A 17,996-nucleotide genomic window follows, 5' to 3' on the forward strand; every position below is an offset into this window, starting at 1 on the left:
GAGTTCTTCGAGAAATTTCTAAAGGATTTTTTGGAATAATAACGAAACGAAATACGAAAGGAAATCTCTGGACAAATGTTATTTTTAAAATCCTTGGAAAAGTTCAACCAGGAATTGTGGAAGGTATACTTAACGAAAAATTTGGAGCAATTCCTTTGAAAGTTCATGAAAGAATTACATGATCAGCTTCATAAGGAATCTCCGACGTAATACCTGGAAGAAATTTTAAGCAAATGCCTAAATTAGATTCTGTTGAAAATGCATAATTCTTAAAAAAAATTTAGAAATAACCACTTTGAGGTGTCTGGTCGGAGTCTTAAATCATTGTGGTTCTTGTTTTGTCATTTCTTAGTCACTTTTTCTAAGCATCATGTTTCTAAACTTCCTTGTATTTAGATGCTTAGTCGCTATCTGCCCTGAAGTTAGCATATTTCTATGTTTACTATTCACAGACATAGATGTCACACATTAATATTAATGTTAACAGATATGCATCAGTTCTAAGCCTCTGTAATTCAAATTGACTGAAAATTCGCGTGATTTTGGTTAACGAAGAATGCTGCCTAGACAACTAGAATGTACGTATAACGAAGTCACCTTTTGTGTTATGCGATGCTTATATGTGCAAATTTGCCGTTATTTATACAACAAAGTTGATCTGACAGCTGCTAGAGATCGATTCGAAAACCTTTGTACTTGTATACGGAACGAAGCAAAATGCACTCAGAAAATAGCGATTTAGGCGAAAAAACTCGTAACTCAAACGATTTTCATCACTGTGCGGGTGTGATGTTATCTGTACAGTTTAACGAGTTTATATGTTAATTATTATGTGCCTTCTGGTTGGCTGGGTGGTTTAGTTGATTGAATTGCTCGATTTTTTCACACATCAAAAATAGGAAAATATAGTCCATAAACTTTTCTAGATCAGGTTTATCTTTTGATAGGAGCGTTCGAGCAAAAAAACTTCCTTCTATTTTGACATTTCTTCTGAAGACACTTAAACTCTATCACTGACGTGGATGGCGCTGTAAAAATCGATTTTGATCCTTATTTTCGCTCGAAAAAAATGTTATAAAATACTTTGTCATCAAGTTTTTCAAGCTCATCAATAACATAATAAATTAACATCCTTGACCAGCAAAATTTCCAGATTTAATGACACTTTTAGTAATAACAGTCCAAAAACAGTTTTACAAAATTCTGATTAACTCATGAAGCGGCAGATGGCAGCTTATTTTTTTTTTGTCTAAAACGACTAAATTGTTTGTCTATTTCGACGATAACTTGAGCATATAAATGTTATCGATTACCGCTCTTATATCAGTTGGAAACAAAAAAAAAATCTAAAAAATATAGCTCCAAAGAACAGCCTATGTATAAACGAAGGTGATTTGTTTTTTAATTTGACACAAAAGTTTTCATAATTATTGTTACATCGTATGTTCGAAAGAAGGATAAATTTGTGCTAAACATATCGAAATCTTCAATGCAAAAATTTATTCCGGTAGCGCAATTCAAAAAAAGAATTTATATTTGAAAGAAGGGTAATTTATGGATAATAATATATTTTTGGTAATAACTCTCCTGGTAAGCTTTAATTCATCCAAGAGCATATGATTATTGAATAAAGTGTCAGAGGGATTCAATAGAAACGTAAAAACGAATGTCATCTTAAGAAATCCTTGGCGTTAGACTCATTATGCCAACCAGCTTTATGCCAAACGACTTGTACCACCTCCATATGTGTATACACCTTTCGATTGATTTTTATTGAGAAAATAGTGTTTGTTTTATAAATATCATTTTATACGATGAAAATAAATGAAGCACTTCTGAATTTTAAGAAGTTTCCATAGCTTTTTCCAAAAATGTTAATGCAAATCTGATCTGCTTCTCGACTGTTTTTACTAAAAAAATGTGAAAATTTTGCTAGTCAATTATGTTAATTTATTTTGTTATTGTTAAGCTTGGGAAACTTGATGACGAAGTATTTTTAACTTTTTTATTGTACGAAAAAAGTGTCAAAAACGATTTTTTGGCTGTTTCTGTTAAAATTTCATGCAGCGCCATCCACTTCAGTGATAGAGTGTAAGTGTCTTTAGAAGAAATGTCAAAAATGCCTCAATGAAAGTAAGTATTTTGCTAGGATGCTCTCTAAAGATAAATCTGATCTAGATTAGTTTTAACTCATCTAGATCAAATCCGAAAGGGTCGAAATGCAGTACAAATTATTCTCTAGGATGCATAACCAGAGTACTAAAGGTTTTGGCCTTCGACAACAGCGATCTGCCCCAGTGTGCGTCGTCGTGTTCGTTCGTTTGAGTGCGCGGCGCGATTCTAGTGTACACCACCCCGCTAAGGTCAACCGTCGTCGTCGTCGTCGTCGTCGTCGAGTACTCACCTACTCACTCACACGCAATTCGCGATCCCCCGGAGAAGGACCGACTCGTGGTCTTCGTCGTATTCGTCGTCGTAAAATTGGTGTTGGTGTGCGCGCGGCGGCGGCTGAGGAAAATCCATCATCCATCCTCTCAGTCGTCAGAAGGAAAAACTGTGCCGTCTGTGGCGCTCGTGCATTGGCAGGACTCCGCTGTTTCAACACTCGTGTGAGGTGTGCTCCCCCCAAATGGTCGGTTCGTTTGGATGCAGAATTGGATGGGGATTTATTTTCGGTCTTCGATATTCCAATAATATCGCGACGCGTGGAGAATAAATAGCGTGAAACTTTAAAAATAAAAGTGGAAGTGCGATAATAATAACAGACGAGACGGCCAACAAACCAGTTTTGTGATATTAATAGTGCGAATGTTTTGAAACATAGGAAATAGAGGTAGGTCTCCTGTCTGGCGTGTTGAAACGGGAATAGCGGTGAAAATTTTGTGTTTCCCTTGGGGGTTGAGATTTTTCCTCTCGTGGTGCAAGAAAAGTGCACCAGCCGAGTCGTCGAACAATTGATTGTGTTTTGACGCAAACCGTTTGCTGCCGCTGCAGGAAAGGAAACGTGATTTCCCCTTTCCTAGTCAGGAGAAGAAAAAGGCGGCAGGCAAACAAGCAGGAAGTGGTTTTCCTTGAACGGAAATTGCTGAAAAAGTGAAACAACACCGAAGGAAGAACAGTGGAAAAACCGAGAGTGAGAGTGACGTGCGACTGCACGGTTAAAGTTGGAAGCCCGAGAAGCCAAAAAATAAGATCAGTACGCGTGTTTTTGGCCACGAAAAAAAAAATTGAATCTCATTGAAATCTGATTTTCATGAATAATATACAAAGGTTGGAACTGCTTGATTGAATTATCCTGAAGCCCTGAAGCGTGGAGCATTTCTCCGTATGAAGAGGGCTTTGCCATAAGAGCTATTCGGTTGAATCGTGGAGTGAAGAAGGCCCGAGTGGTTCCTGAACCGAAAGTGGGTGGCGGAAAAATACCCACGCGTTTCTGGTGGTTAGTGGTTACCTTGACTCGTCGCCGTTCAGCTATAGGTACGTCTAGAGCGCTCCCGAGTAGCGGGCAAGCTAGTGTGAGTGTCTAGCGAACAGGAAGCTCTTTCCAGAGGACTCTAATATCGCGCTTCCGGTACGGAGTGGTAGACGACACGGAACGGTGTAGGTATATGCTGGAAGGAAGTGAACCACTTTCCTCCGCGGTCTCGACTAAGTGAGTGGATTACCGCGTCGGATAATTGCATAACATAGTTTGGTTGAGTCGTCGTCGTCGTCGTTGTCGTTGCTGGCATCCTCCTTTCTAACCTTCAAAAAACGGAACCCGATAAGGTAAAACTTAGCTGTTATAGACGATCCAGTGTCGGTTTGATTGGGTGACAGGAGATTTGTATCAGTGCTCTATCAGTTTTGAAAGCTTTCCACTGATGCCTACAATATTTCCCAGTTTTCCTGTTATAAGTTGGAAGGACCTAGAAATAACACCAACTCTTAAATTTAGGTTTATTATTGTCTTATAAGCCATTTATTAAAGAAAAGTGGTTTCCAAACCATAATAAAATCTACTTCTGATAATATTGATATTTGGTGGAGACATTCAAAACAGGTTTTGTTCTGTTAAAAATCGGGTTCAATCTAGTAATGTTTTTTTTTAAGAATTCTTTGATTTGATTTTTGTCGATTTATTCCTTTATCGGAAAATTGAGTAGAAACGTTTTGAAACGTTTAGTATTGAAATATCAAATTTTTATAAGAAAAAAATATTTTTGATTCAGAGTGAGATTTACTGAGCAGCTTATGAAGTCTGGAGAGAATTGATCTATTATAAAATATTCGACTTTAGAGGATATATATTGAACATGTAAATAAAGGTGCATCTTAAGGCATGATTCAAAAAAAAAAAAAATCGTAGACATAAAAATCAAAACTTGAATACAATTTCAAATTGCTTATAACAAAATACATTTGAAGCATATCAGAGGGTTTTCCAAGAATACAATATAGCCTATAAACAATCATCATATTATGTTTGATGATTGTTTTTTAATTTTGGAAATGAAACCGAATAAGTTTTACTTGTCAGTTGTTTTTTTTGTAGTTTATTTATTTTATCTGTCCATTCCCCCTTACTAGAGAGGTTTTGGAAGCATACCTTCTAAATTTATCATGTAGTTATCGAATTTAATAAATTTGTGATGTAGACTTTTAAAACATCAACGATCTGGTAAAATTCTTCACAGTCCTTGTTTCGAACACGCTCAATTGGTAAATGATAAAACGTGTTCATATTTGAGGCGCTGGAGACATAAACATTTTTTTTTTTGTTGGGAAGGTTAAGCCACTGCGTCCATTGGATTGAACTTTTGTGGCATAAACATAGTTTAGCTTGAACTGTGTATTCTGAAGAACCGCGATATAGGTGTCATTTAAGGTGAAACAGTTTGGAATCAACTTCAAAGATTGCCCTAAAACTTGAAATGCACAAATCTCGCGAAAACAGCATCAAACAACAGTGTGCTTTTTATTTTGGCTTTGTGCACTAGCAGAAAGCTTGAAATAAGAAGATCTGAAACGTTTGACAGCTATTTCTTAAGTTTAGTTCCTTTGAAAACGTGAGTAGGTGCACGAGTCGGCCATTGTGACGACCATCTTTGGATTCCGAGATGTTTCACCTTAAGTATGATAAGCTGTTCTGTATTGCTGAAAAAAATATGAGCAAGTTTTGATTCAAGTTCTCTTTAAACAAAGTAACAAATTTATTTCCTTTTTTAATTTTGAAAAACAAAAAAAAAAAAGAATTAAAAAGAAGGCGCATTAAATTCATAAGGCTCAACTGCTTTCATAACCATGGGTCTAGCCAAATATTATATAGGGAAGGTGTATCAGTTATGGCTATAGTGGTTCCCATTTGTCCATATGAGTTTTCTCGAATGCATTTGACATTTTGAATATTGTTGAATGTTTTACCATTGAGATATATTTGATATCAAACTACATAAACACACGTAATGATTAAAAAATTGAAGATATTCAAGTATTCACGTGTAGCAAAATAGAGATCCATTATGTCCATAACCCTAGGGACCATGAATACCACGATTTATAAGATCTCCTCCATCCTCTGAGACCGAACAAATTAATATTTTTAACAAATAGATGTGACTTTCAATATTTTAAACTTTACCACCACAGTATGCGACAATCAAGGGCTTTTCCATAAACTAAGTTAGTAAAAAAATGATAAAAATTTTCTTACATGGCGATGTCATGTTAGAATGTACTACAGTGATCAGTAATTAGTTTCACTCACCAGGTTTCACCTACAAAAAGAATACAAATAACGCTTGTAAGTGCTGAACCAACGTTCAAAAAAAATTTGGCATTAATAATGGGCCATACTGTAGTGAAAACTATGTTTAAGAGATTCATACGAATTCAAGAAAAAAAAAATTTTCGTTCGCTTCCTGCACTAAAAATTATAAAAAAAATAATGATACCCACAGTTTTAACCATCAAATAAATGTTCAGATGAAAGCTCTGCTGAATCGAAGTTAAAATAACATGAATCCACATAATTCTTAACGGGATTCACACAATCCGAGGCATAGTTTCCACAGAAAATATGATTCAAAGTGTTCACATAACCCTAGGTGTATTTTTTAAAGTATGTTAGTCGAGTTTCGGATAGAAATTGAAGCAAGTTTCTGGAAGGTGCTCTCAAAGAATTTTTAATGAATCCCAACCAAGGTTCTGGCAAATTCCTGAGTACAATTATCATCAAATTTCTAGAAGAATCATTGGATAATTGTATAATATTGAAACAAGCTCAAGAGTGGAAAGCGTTATTTGGCATAAAATCGTGTGGCATAAAGCCGTTTGGCATAAATCCGATTGGAATAAAGCCGATTGACATAATGGTCATTTGGAACAAAGTCGTTTAGCATAACTGTCGTTTGGCATAACGGTCGTTAGGCATAATGAGTACAAAAACCATGGATTTCTGAAGGTGACTTTCGTTTTAACGTTTATTTTGAATCACCCTGATGGTATCGGGCTTATATGGGAATCAATTGGTGTAAACCAAAATGATGCTTTATTCAACAATCCTATGCTCTTCAATAAAATCACAGAATACCGACAGATGACAAAACATTGCAAATAGTAAATTATTATTTCCCCAGAGATTGCCCATCTTCCAAACATTAATAATTCTTTTGAGTTGCGCTATCGGGAGCAATTTTAGCACTAGAGTTGTTGATATGTTTATCACAAAATTTACCCTTCTTCCAAATATCGGTTGTTCTTTCGAAATATGATGTAACAACAATTAAAGTTATTACAACCGTTTGTAGGCTTTATGGTATGGTGCCACGAAGCGTGGGTTCGATTCCTGCTCCAGTCGGTGGAAACTTTTCGTCAAACGGAAAATCCATCACTGGACTACTGGGTGTTTCGTGTGGTCAGTTGCCTAACGTTCGTTCAGTCTGTGCAGCCTTTGGCTGAAGACAGTGTACATTGTCTTTTTGTTTCAATTTAATAAAATTTACCTTCTTTTAACTGCTCGTTGGAGCTATGTTCGGATAATTATTGGTTTTAAGCTGAAATTGAACTTAGGTGGCAAACGGATACATTAACATGCCCATGTTATTAGAAATAGGCAGCATCAATAAAAATAAATTTAATGCTGCTGTTATCCCGATGATATCAAACGCAATTTTTACTATTCTTCCATTTTTTTGTGTTGCAATTAGTTTTGGCGTTCAATATTCCATTGTTTTTCTTTTTAATTTTGCCTTGTAATTAAGAAAGTCTGTTATTTAGAGTTATATTGTTGTAATACAATATTTTGTAAAGCCTTATATTTTATATGTTTTCTGTTTGATTCATTATGTCAAGCCTTGCTGTTTAAATAATTATTGCTTTGAATCCTACTGCTATTTCAACACACATTTATCTATGTTTTACAAACACTGGTACTTGTTTCGTGATATACTTGAAAAATAATAACCTCAATAACAAATTGCATCTGTTTTCATATGAAGGTTATTTTTAAATAATGCTGCAATAATAGGTCTTTGTACCAAAACTTTCATTTTTTATTTGTATATGAAACTTCTCTTCTTTTACCAAGTTTGTCTTTATCAATTGTCATGATCCTTTATCAAGTTTTGCTTTTTAATAATCTCTGAAAACTTATTCGTGATAATTACAGTCATACATAAAACTGGTTTCAATCAAACTGTTTTTCACGAAGATGTAATTTTGACAAACACTGTTGGTTTTGTTATTATTTTTTAATATGACTTTTTTAAGACTTTATTTAGTTTGGTTCGGTTAACACTACGATTTAAACACAACCTGAATTGCGTTTGGCATTTGCTGTTTCTGCCTTGTGCTCTAGTCTACTGAGATCTAGTCAGAAATGTTTGAAATGGGCTCTTGGAGGTGCCAATCTTGGTGAAAAGCTTCGAAAAATGTCGATATTCAAGGAAAAAATATCAGTGTGTCAATTTTCAATTTATAAGAATTCCTTAAAACCATGTAGAGTTCATCTCATCACTTATCATCACATGCTTGATTAAAGAAAGACATATTAAAAATTCCTTGCTGTCATATTTAATGAAACTTATAGAGGATAGATACCATGACAAAATTGCCCAACAAATCCTTAATTGATCTCTCTGGAAATTTATACACATTTGATTGATCTGAGCTTCGAATTAGGAGCGGATCTGAACATACCGTTAAACGGGGTAGCTCAGATAATACAGGTAATTTTGATAGTGTGGGACCCACTATATAGTAAACGAAATAACATAATTCATGTTAATTTGAATTTATGTTCAATTATTGAAAATTGATGAGATTTTAGCATTTTCGAAACGTTTACAAATTATTTGTTCTACGATCACTATGTGATAAAGTTTTAGAGGGTTCGTCTCCAGCTTATAGTTATAGTAGAAGTGAAATTCGGTCTTAAATCTTTTAGCAAACAGCATTTCTACAATTTGGGGCCTTTTCTGTAATTTGTACGTCTGAAATTCCCATATAACAACGCCTTAGTAACTTTACGTTATTCTTTCAAAAACATAATTTTATATGGATGCATTTATTGATGTATTTTGACAGAACATTCTGTGAATTCATCGTATTAATTTTGGTTGCCGATAATAGTCGAATGATTCCGAAGCCGTGCATTGCCCTATTTGAAGAAAATATATGAAAGAGCAATCGGAAACTTGACTAAACTTGTAGATGAAAACATTTGTCATTGATGCTTTAATATACCTACCTGCTGCTAGAATTCTCGGACCAAAATTATTTTGACCCAATTTTGTTTTCAGGATTTTCGTTGCTCCCGTATACATGGGTTAGCGAACATCGGGAACAAGGATATTGATTTTCTTATTATCGTTGACAATGGTTTGCAAATAAAGGTTAATGCTCTGTGAGTCACTGTGAATGTGATTTAAATTGTTTCACTGGAACTTGGTTTACTACTGACTTACTTAGAAAGCTATTTATGATTTCTTGCAATTTACCCTCTTCTTTCCATGGTATACCATCTCAACAAGGTCGAAGCCTTGTTTTTAGCTTTGTTTTTATGAACACTTCCATTGCTGATTGACTGTGAGCTATCGTTGTCAATGATCAAATTTTTGAATTGGCATATCATTGCCCAAAGCTTGTCCACCGTATTGATAGGAAAAAATGACAATTCTGCCAATTCACAGCGATTTGACATCTTTTTTTTTTCTCGTCGTACAGATTCCAACCGGATGGCATGTAAACATATCATTGTTATTTCATTAAACCGTTTGTGATAATTGAATCAATTCTACCCTTTATCGCCAGACACTGAAGGTGAAAATTTTCCGTTGGATTGATTTTTGTCATCAATATTGATACTGCTGCTGTGCCCATATCATTTTTTTTATTTTCAAAATTGTGAGTCATGTCTGTTTGTTTTTTAAGTTTTATCCCAGATGGAAAACAGTCTGCTTCTCAAACATCTTAAAATGATCATATGCCTGGATGCTCCGGATTTCTGGTTCCCTAGGGTTCATGACCACCATGTTGACGGTTTTGAAGCCTAGCTTGTGGCAAAACTAACTTTATGATTTTGCTGTAGATAGTTCAGGACATGTTCGTACCAAATCGACATCAAAATTACAGATTTTTTGTTTTGCTTTAAAACTTTCAATACTCGCAATGAGCAAGTTGAAATATTTCAACTCGACGCCACGTAGTGTGCAATAAAACTTAGAAGCTATGTGTTTTTTGTGCATTGCACTGAACTGATTCCAAACCCATCCACGGGAAAGAAGAAAACTCAAATCTACAACGTTCGGGATGAGTGAAGTCCTCTTGCAGCAAGTCAACGCCTCCGTCAGCAGTTACGTTCGCGGTAAGAAAACAACAAGAATTTCAGAAGAAGAATCAAGAGTGACACGCTGCTAAGAGTTAACCGTGCCTCACATGCCTCAAGATGTCTTATTCGTCTTCATCTTCGGTTGTCTCAGTTTTCGTTTCCACTGATGATGGCGGATACCTCCTTCCGACGACAACGATTATCTCCAAATGACCTATCAATAAAAAGACGAAGAGGGAAATTTGAAACGTAGCCCATCTTAGGAATGAACGATTCCTGTGGTTTTATTTGATTCCGACTGGAAAGCGATACGACGAGTAGCACAAGCATAAGTTGCAAAGGGAAGACAGCCATCGAAGACCGGAGAAAGTAAATGGGAACATTCCTCACAGTGCCAACAAACCTATCAATCCATTATTTGGCGGGTTGAGCCATTATCTGAACTCACTTCGTTACGGGCACAATGTATGTAATGTACGTGTGAAGCGCGAAAAACTCGACAAGGAGTCAACCGTACGACAGCAACAGCTGAAAATGTCGCAGTTAGGAGCAGCTCAGATCCAACGAAGAAAGGAAACGACGAAAGACGCGATGCTGAGGCAGTTGATTTTCCGCGCTGTTGTTGTTGTTGAGTAGTTTTTCCTCCTATACCTATGTATCTACACCTAGAAGACGTCTCAACCTTATGTGCTTGGCCTCAACCCCTCCACCGCGTCGTGTCGTTGTTTTTGGGGAAAGAGGTTACCGCTGTTTCTGTGTTGGTGTAAAACTGTGATTATCTCAGCTTTAAGCCATCTTCGCCATAGCAGGGCTGGTAGCGAGTCACTTTTTAGTGCCTTGGTCATTATGTCTTCTAGTTCTCCAAATTTGTGTTCATGAAGATTTGAGGTTTGGATTCGATTCCTTAAAACTTAACTTCTTTTTCTTGTCATTACGTCCTCACTGGGACAGAGCCTCCTTCTCAGTTTAGTGTTCTTTCGCTCACTTTCACAGTTATGAACTGAGTGCTTTCTTTGCCAAAGTTGCCATTTTCGCATTCGTATATCGTGTGGCATGTACGATGATACTCTATGCTCAGGGAAGTCAAGGAAATTTCCATTACGAAAAGATCCTGAAAACTTCAGCATGGCTTTTTATCTGCGGACATAGTTTACAGTAATCCTTCCAGAAATTCCGCAGATAATTCATTCCTTTCTAATTTTGAATTCTGGATTCTGTCAGTAATCCTTCCAGAAATTCTTCTGAAATATTCTCACGATTTTCTGAGCAATCACCAACGATCATTGAAGTTGTGTCTGTTATCTGGGGTCAATATGACCCCAGAGCACTTAGAACTGCTGTAACATTTTTTTAAGTGAACTGATCTGTGAAATTTTTTCAAACGTTTGTGCATTGAAAATGGTACGTTGTCTGTGCCTTTTGATCATATTGTTCGAACGGATTTTGGATTCTTTTGCAGTTTTGGAAAAAAAATTCAATTGAGTATTACAAAAAAAAAACAAATTAAAAAAGTGAATGGTTCATCACAGGGAGGGATTATTGTGAAAAAGGTTAAAAAATTGATATATTTAACAACTTTCGACGCCTACATCTTAAAAACAGATTTATACAACATTATACTTTCTTTGGTGAAGCTTCCCAATTGGGAGAGGACCACTTTATTAAGCAGTTGTTTTTTTTATGGTTTTACGATATGCTGGTGCTAGTTCAGAAAATGTTGATATATGGAGCCCATTTATAAGTTTTTATGTTTAATATCTCATGATACTGAACATTTGGAAAAATAATATCTTAAGCAAAGTTGCTCATTGAATCGAGGGTTTTTCGTTACATGTCTGCTCAACTCGACAAACTGCAACTACGAGGCACTGGTGAGCATAAAATATTTCAAACTTATATATCTCAAATTAAAGTTATCAGAACCGCATTTACGGGAGGCCGAGGTGGACATGGCCCCCACATTTTAGGGGCCCTCACAAGTATTGACAAACATATATATAGTTAAACTTCTACAAATAATTAGAAACAATGCAATAATACATACTTTTTTGATTTTTTAAGAAATCCGCAAATAGGGGGGGGGGGTAGTTTATGCAAATAAAGTCAAATGAAATTAATAAAACAAAATATTAGAACATTTAGAATGGGATTTTGTTGACTTGACTTGACCAGAAGATACAAAAACAATTTGGATAACCAAGTTGAGTGCAACTCTTTATGTTAAAATTCCTGACGATTTTTTAACGTGACTTTTCCAACTGTAACGAAAGCTTTCCCAACGAAGTATAAGACTAGGTACGAATGTAATTTATAGATCTGCAGATCAAGTAATAGAGATTAATTATTTCAATATTCATTTTGAAAATGTTCTATCAATCATACTGCAAGGTTGGTAGTGTTTAAGTGTATTGAATATAGAAACTTTAGAGACATCAAGCTTACAGAAAGAGACCAAGAAGAGACCAGACAGGAGCCAAAATATACCGAAAATTGACCAAACAGGAAACAGAAAAGCAAAACGTAATCAGAAGATAAGAGTTTGTTTTTCCATCGTGGAAACGGGTAAGACATTTCTCTTCTTTTTTGTAATTGCTTGTGAAATTACGATAGTATTATTGCTCGTATTACTGTTTTTCCATGGTTTTCTCTAGAAATTTCGTGAGTATTTAGTTATGTTCCCAAAGATTCAGCGATTATTCCGAAGATTTCTCCCGATGTTTATTAAGTGATTTTTTCCCGTGGAATTCCTCCAAGAATTTTGTTTTGGATATCTCAAGAATATAACCTGGATTTTTTCAAGGATATTCATGGAAATTACTTAGAGATTCCATCAGGAATTTCTTCAAAGATTCTTTTAGGAATTTTTCAAGAAAGTCCTAAGTCCTCTAGAATTTTCTATCATTTTCCTCAGTATATCCTCCAAGATTTACGTTTAGAACATCTTCAAAAAATCTTTGTAAGATCTTCAAGATCAACAATTGGAGAATGGATTAGTGGAAAAATATCTGGAGGAACTCCTAATATAGTCTTTGGAAAAAAAATCGGATCTCTGAGGAAGTTACTGGAGGTAATATCGTTAGAGTTCTCAAAAATTTCTTGGAAAAAGTTCTAGAAAAAATCCTCCAAGCATGCTTTGAAAAATCACTGGTAGAATTTCTGGGAGAATCGGTAAAGGAATCTCTAGAATTTTTTTAGAGAGATCGCTGTATGAGTCCCTGAACATAATCCAGATGGATCTCTGGTTCAGTCACTAGAAAATATCTTGAAGTTTTTTCGAGTGATACGAAATTTTTGAAGAACCTGGTGAAGCCTTGAAGTCTTTCATTTTTTCTCTGGAGCCTGTAGAATTTTGCATCAGGATTCGCTTTATTCAGAATAAGTAAAAAATAAACTTTATACACCATTTTGATTAAACCAGAGACCTTAAGGGTCGTCCATTAATAACGTGATCTTTTCTGGGGCGAAAGGGGTCTGGCCAAAGACCATAGTCCATACATTTTTTTATGGACCAAAACCACGAGGGGGGAGGGGGTCTGAGACCTTTCATTGAAAATAGAGTCTTTTCAGAGACTTGCATTAAAACAGAAACCAAATTTTCTAGAAAACGACCTGCTACCTGCTCTACATTAATTTCTACAACTCAAAACTGTGAAATAAATCAGTATGTTCAACAATCTGAATATTCAAACAGGAATAGAATGAGCATAATTTGAATTAAAGTAACAATCAGAAAGGATTTTATTGTTGACGAATAAGCCCTAAGAAACATTGAATTTAACCTGTAAACATTAAAATATGTATTCTGATAATGAAAACCTTACAAAAAAATTCAAAAATATCTATTTATACTAAACGAACAAAATGTTTTTCTTAGAAAAGGACCCCCACAAGACAATGGCCCTGAGCCCCCACATTTGTAAATCTGGCCCTGTAAGTTATGATAGAAGACTAGTGTGTTTGGCAAAGTTGTTCATTTGTCCAATGGCTTCTAAATGCTCGTTTTGTTGGTTCCCTATACTATCAGTAGGAGACGCTAGTGAGCATTAAATTTTAAAACTTAGGAATCTTATAATGCAGATCAAATATCGGTCTGGGAGCAATGCTTAGCAAATCTGACTAGCTCGGAAGAGTTTTACTAGGCGCTTATGAGCATCAAATGCATCAAAACTATATTTGTTCCTTACTGTTGAATCAAAACTAATTCCAATGAGGTTTCTCCTTATTCTGGCATTACGAAAATGTGGTGAAGCATACCACATGTTTCAAAATTCAGGATAAGTCGCTATCGTCTTAACATTGACTCTTGGTAAAGTTTTAAGATAGGTAAAGGGTTATGGACTACATGTCTATTGAGGTCGAAGTTTCTCCTCTAGCAAGCACTTGATATATAGAGTCTGTTCGATTTCAGCAATATTCATCATGCCAAAATAGTACGGTTCTGCAAAATTTTGTAAGATTTCAGAATGACTTTCTAATTCAATGCATGCAGAATTTCTTTAGAAAAATGTACAACAAAAAGACCATTCGATTTTGGAACGGTTTTTATTAGGTTACATGTAATTTTTGATAAAACCCACCTAAACAAGCTCTAAACCTGGTGTACACAATTTCTATCGGAAGTCTCGATACAGTTGATATGTTTTTTCTTAATTTGCTATGGTCGCTCAAATTAGAATGAATTCTAATATTAGTTAAATATTTTCCTCCTACCGAAAGAATATTTAACATGCCAGACATGCATAGCCCTTGACCCAACGTACAGCTTTGCCGGAAACAACAGCCTTCTATGGAAACCGCATCTGCCAATATTAAAATTTTAAATGTTCAATGCTCACTAGCGTCACCTAGCATATATCTAACTAACCAAGCATACAGCACATAGTCCTGAACATATCGAACATTTTTTTTTTCCAAAAATATCGACTTTCTAGTTGTTCTGCATCACGAGATATACAAGTTTAGAATTTTAATGCTAATCAGCGCCTGCCAGTTGTAGAATATTGAACTATGCAAATATACATTGCCTTTTAATCAATGAGCAACTTTGCCGATGACATCAATATTTCAAATTATCAGAATTTAGAATCATCTTAAGATGTAGTTACATAACGTTAAAGTCGCTTAAAGGAATCAGAAAACAATGTTTTTTTAGCTAGCGCCATCATGCAGTGGAATCCCCAACTAAATAATGTTTAGTATAGTGATCGTCCACTTCCTGTTGCAATTTTTCACCGAAGGATGTATAATTTTATATAGCGAAACAGTTTCTAATATATAAATTCTAAATTCTACTAGCAATAAATCATTCACTTTTTATATAATCATTTGTTCATTGATAAAACTCAATTAAATTTTCTTCCTAAAACTGCAGAAAAATCGTAAATTCGTTCAAATTTCGTGAAGTTATCGCGATTTGAATCCGAAGTCAATATGATCCCAAGACACAGACAACGAATCTATTTTTCTCACAAACAGAAGGTTAGAGATGATCAATTTCCTGCAATTTTACAATACATACAAATTGTATGGGAACCAAAAACTAGCGACTTTTCTACGAATTATGTTGTTTTTCATGTTAGACAAAAAGAAAAACGTCTAAAATACTTTTGAAATTCTTGAAAAAAGGAGAATTTTTCAGTATACTCATCTCAAAGCAGACCAAATGTCTCTGACATAACTTTGCTTTTAGGCTGTAATCGACAACCGAAAATTATCTCTTGATTTAATCATGGGATTTCGCACTCGTATCGCACCTCTATGGTATCTGAACATATCTTCATTTAATTTAAGCAAGTAATTTGATCATAATAATAACTTTATGTTCAACCAGTTTCCTCCTACTGACTTCACGATTTTAAAATTTATAAGAGTTTTTTTGTACTGACCGGAATTCTAGATTTAAAATTTTAGTCTCATTACTACAGCTTACCACACTAAAACTCCTTATGCGTAGAGTAATATCTATAGTTAGATGAACCGCACATTCAATTAAAGGTACATTTATGATCATTTTAGTCACTATAATTTGACTATATGGACCGCTACCAGCCCTGCCCTAAAAACATGTGTGGCAGCGGAAAAATATGGAGACGCATGGTTATTCAGCTCCCGAGCAATGTGATATGATCGCTGCCACCAAATGCTGTCGGGGCTATGTACCACAGACAGAATGAAAACATCAACTTTTCCATACTGGGAAAAGCACACCGAAGTCGGGCTCCAACCATATATCTACGTATACGAGTACATATATTCGCTGTGAAAACAGCCCAAGCAATTAATTTTCATTTGTAAGAAGAAAACATCAGCCAACCTCTCGTCGTCGGCCGTGCGGCGCACGTAGGAGGAGCAGTACCAATTTCTTAGCCTTATTTTTTTGAAAGCGTTGAGAAGCAGGGTCAGTGTCAGTTGGGACGTAACGCCAGAAAAGAAGAAAGAAGAAGAAGGAATTTTTTGAACATTTTAGTTGGACGAGAAAATTGGTAAAAATTGACACATTTTTGCATTCCATATGACATTTTAGGTAAGAATTACTCTCTAAAGCAACGTTTTTATTTTGTGCTTTGTCAGGTTAGTATGTTATATGCAACAAATGAAACAGTATGAGTATAAATACGATAGTTTAGAGCAACTGTTCCAGGAAAACAATCCGTTTAGTTGTATCTATAATACCAGAAATCATGTAGCATAGCTTCAAGTATCTAAAAAACAAAAGACACATAAGAATCCCTCAAAAATATTCGATTTATGGTCAGAAATTTGGTCCAATTACTCCTATGTGGCGGGTTGGGCGCTGATCGTGAAGATCGACGGAGAAAATTCCGCGCTTCGACGTCTTCGTCGTCGTCGTCGTTGTTGTAGTCCTTCGTGTTTTTCACGCTGTGCTTGTTTTTCTCGCAGAAACCCTCACGATCTCTGGCTGCTCGATGATGGCAATGCGATGACGATGACTGGTGTCTTGGCTATGTACAGTCCTTATGTGATGTGGGTTTGCAGTAGATGGGGCGTCCGTCTCATGTGTAATAGTGTAATCCGGTTGCGACGACGAAGAAGACGACAACGATGGCGATGGCGATGGTCTCTTACCTAATAAGATTTTGTTGCCAAATGCTTCTGCTGGCACACGATGGCACGCCGTACACGGTCATCGGTCATCGACAATAAGAGCAGCGCTAATGAGCAAAGTTGAGTTTTCACGATAAATCCGATAACACGTCGGGAGAAAAGTTTAAACTAGATGGGAAGATGGGAATCAATAGATTGGCTTGTTGCGAGCATAACAACGACAGACGACAATGTTGCTATCAGATTTGCCAAACTGGTACTGGACGACTATCGTCTATGTGTTCTCTTGTTCCAAAAAATAATTCGACAAATCATTACGTAAAATCTTTTTCTTTTTCGCCCTCTTCGTGGCTACACGTTCCCACTGAACTCTACTACTTCATCTTTGAGTTCATTTGAGCATTTCCACAATTCAATCAGAAAGATTAGAACATTCTTACGCCGGAAAGATCTTCGGTTAGATCGGACAATGAATCCGCCGTCAATTTGAAACCTTGCTCGCTTATAATCAAGATAGTCCATGAGCTCATCGAGTAGAATCCTACTTATCTGCAGGCGTTTCTACTTATGGAAATTTTTAGTTTCGAGGCTCGTTGTACTGATCATTTTTCATAAATATCTTTGAAAATGTATAATGCCCATCTGTTTTAGACGTCTCTTTAGTTGTTTGACGATTTGAATAGATTATATGAGTTTTCTATTGATGATTTGCTCGAGCTGTCCGGAATTCGAATCGAAGTGTCCGGAATATGAGGCTAAAGTAAAGAAACGTCCGGAACAGAGTTGGGAAAAGTTCTGAAATTCACACTACAGTAGGCAAGCGCAGCAAATCACAGTCAGCGAAGCCAGTGAAACTTACGCCTATTACTGCTGTAGGCAAAATGCCTTGAAAATAGCAAAACACCCGTTGCTAAGGGCAACCCAAAACTACTGTAGAAAAATGTTCTATTTCCCGCATTTTTAGCCTTCAATGACACTACTGAATTAGAAAATTCATGTACCCAACATACCGTGGTGAATCAAAATCCGGACGACACCAATATCCGGACACTCTGATAGAATATATTATTAAAATATTAAATTAAAGATATGTGTGGTAAATTTCATACCTAATATTCACTTT

At 35.8% G+C, this 17,996-nt stretch overlaps 1 protein-coding gene across 15 annotated transcripts in view; it reads left to right on the plus strand.

Moving 5' to 3' along the window:
• The window catches only part of LOC5571277 (myocyte-specific enhancer factor 2), a 296,538-nt gene that overhangs the window by 208,403 nt on the left and 70,139 nt on the right, over positions 1-17,996 (plus strand). Inside the window, exon 1 of one of the 15 annotated variants that reach the window (XM_021840189.1) lies at positions 2,472-2,833. The exons of 12 other annotated variants lie outside the window; for them this stretch is intronic. The gene's annotated coding sequence lies outside the window, so the exon portion shown is untranslated. 2 more of the 15 variants (XM_021840193.1, XM_021840192.1) reach the window with 2 other exon arrangements.

This window comes from Aedes aegypti, chromosome 2 (genome assembly GCF_002204515.2).
Source record: "Aedes aegypti strain LVP_AGWG chromosome 2, AaegL5.0 Primary Assembly, whole genome shotgun sequence".
Classification (NCBI taxonomy): Eukaryota; Metazoa; Arthropoda; class Insecta; order Diptera; family Culicidae; genus Aedes; species Aedes aegypti.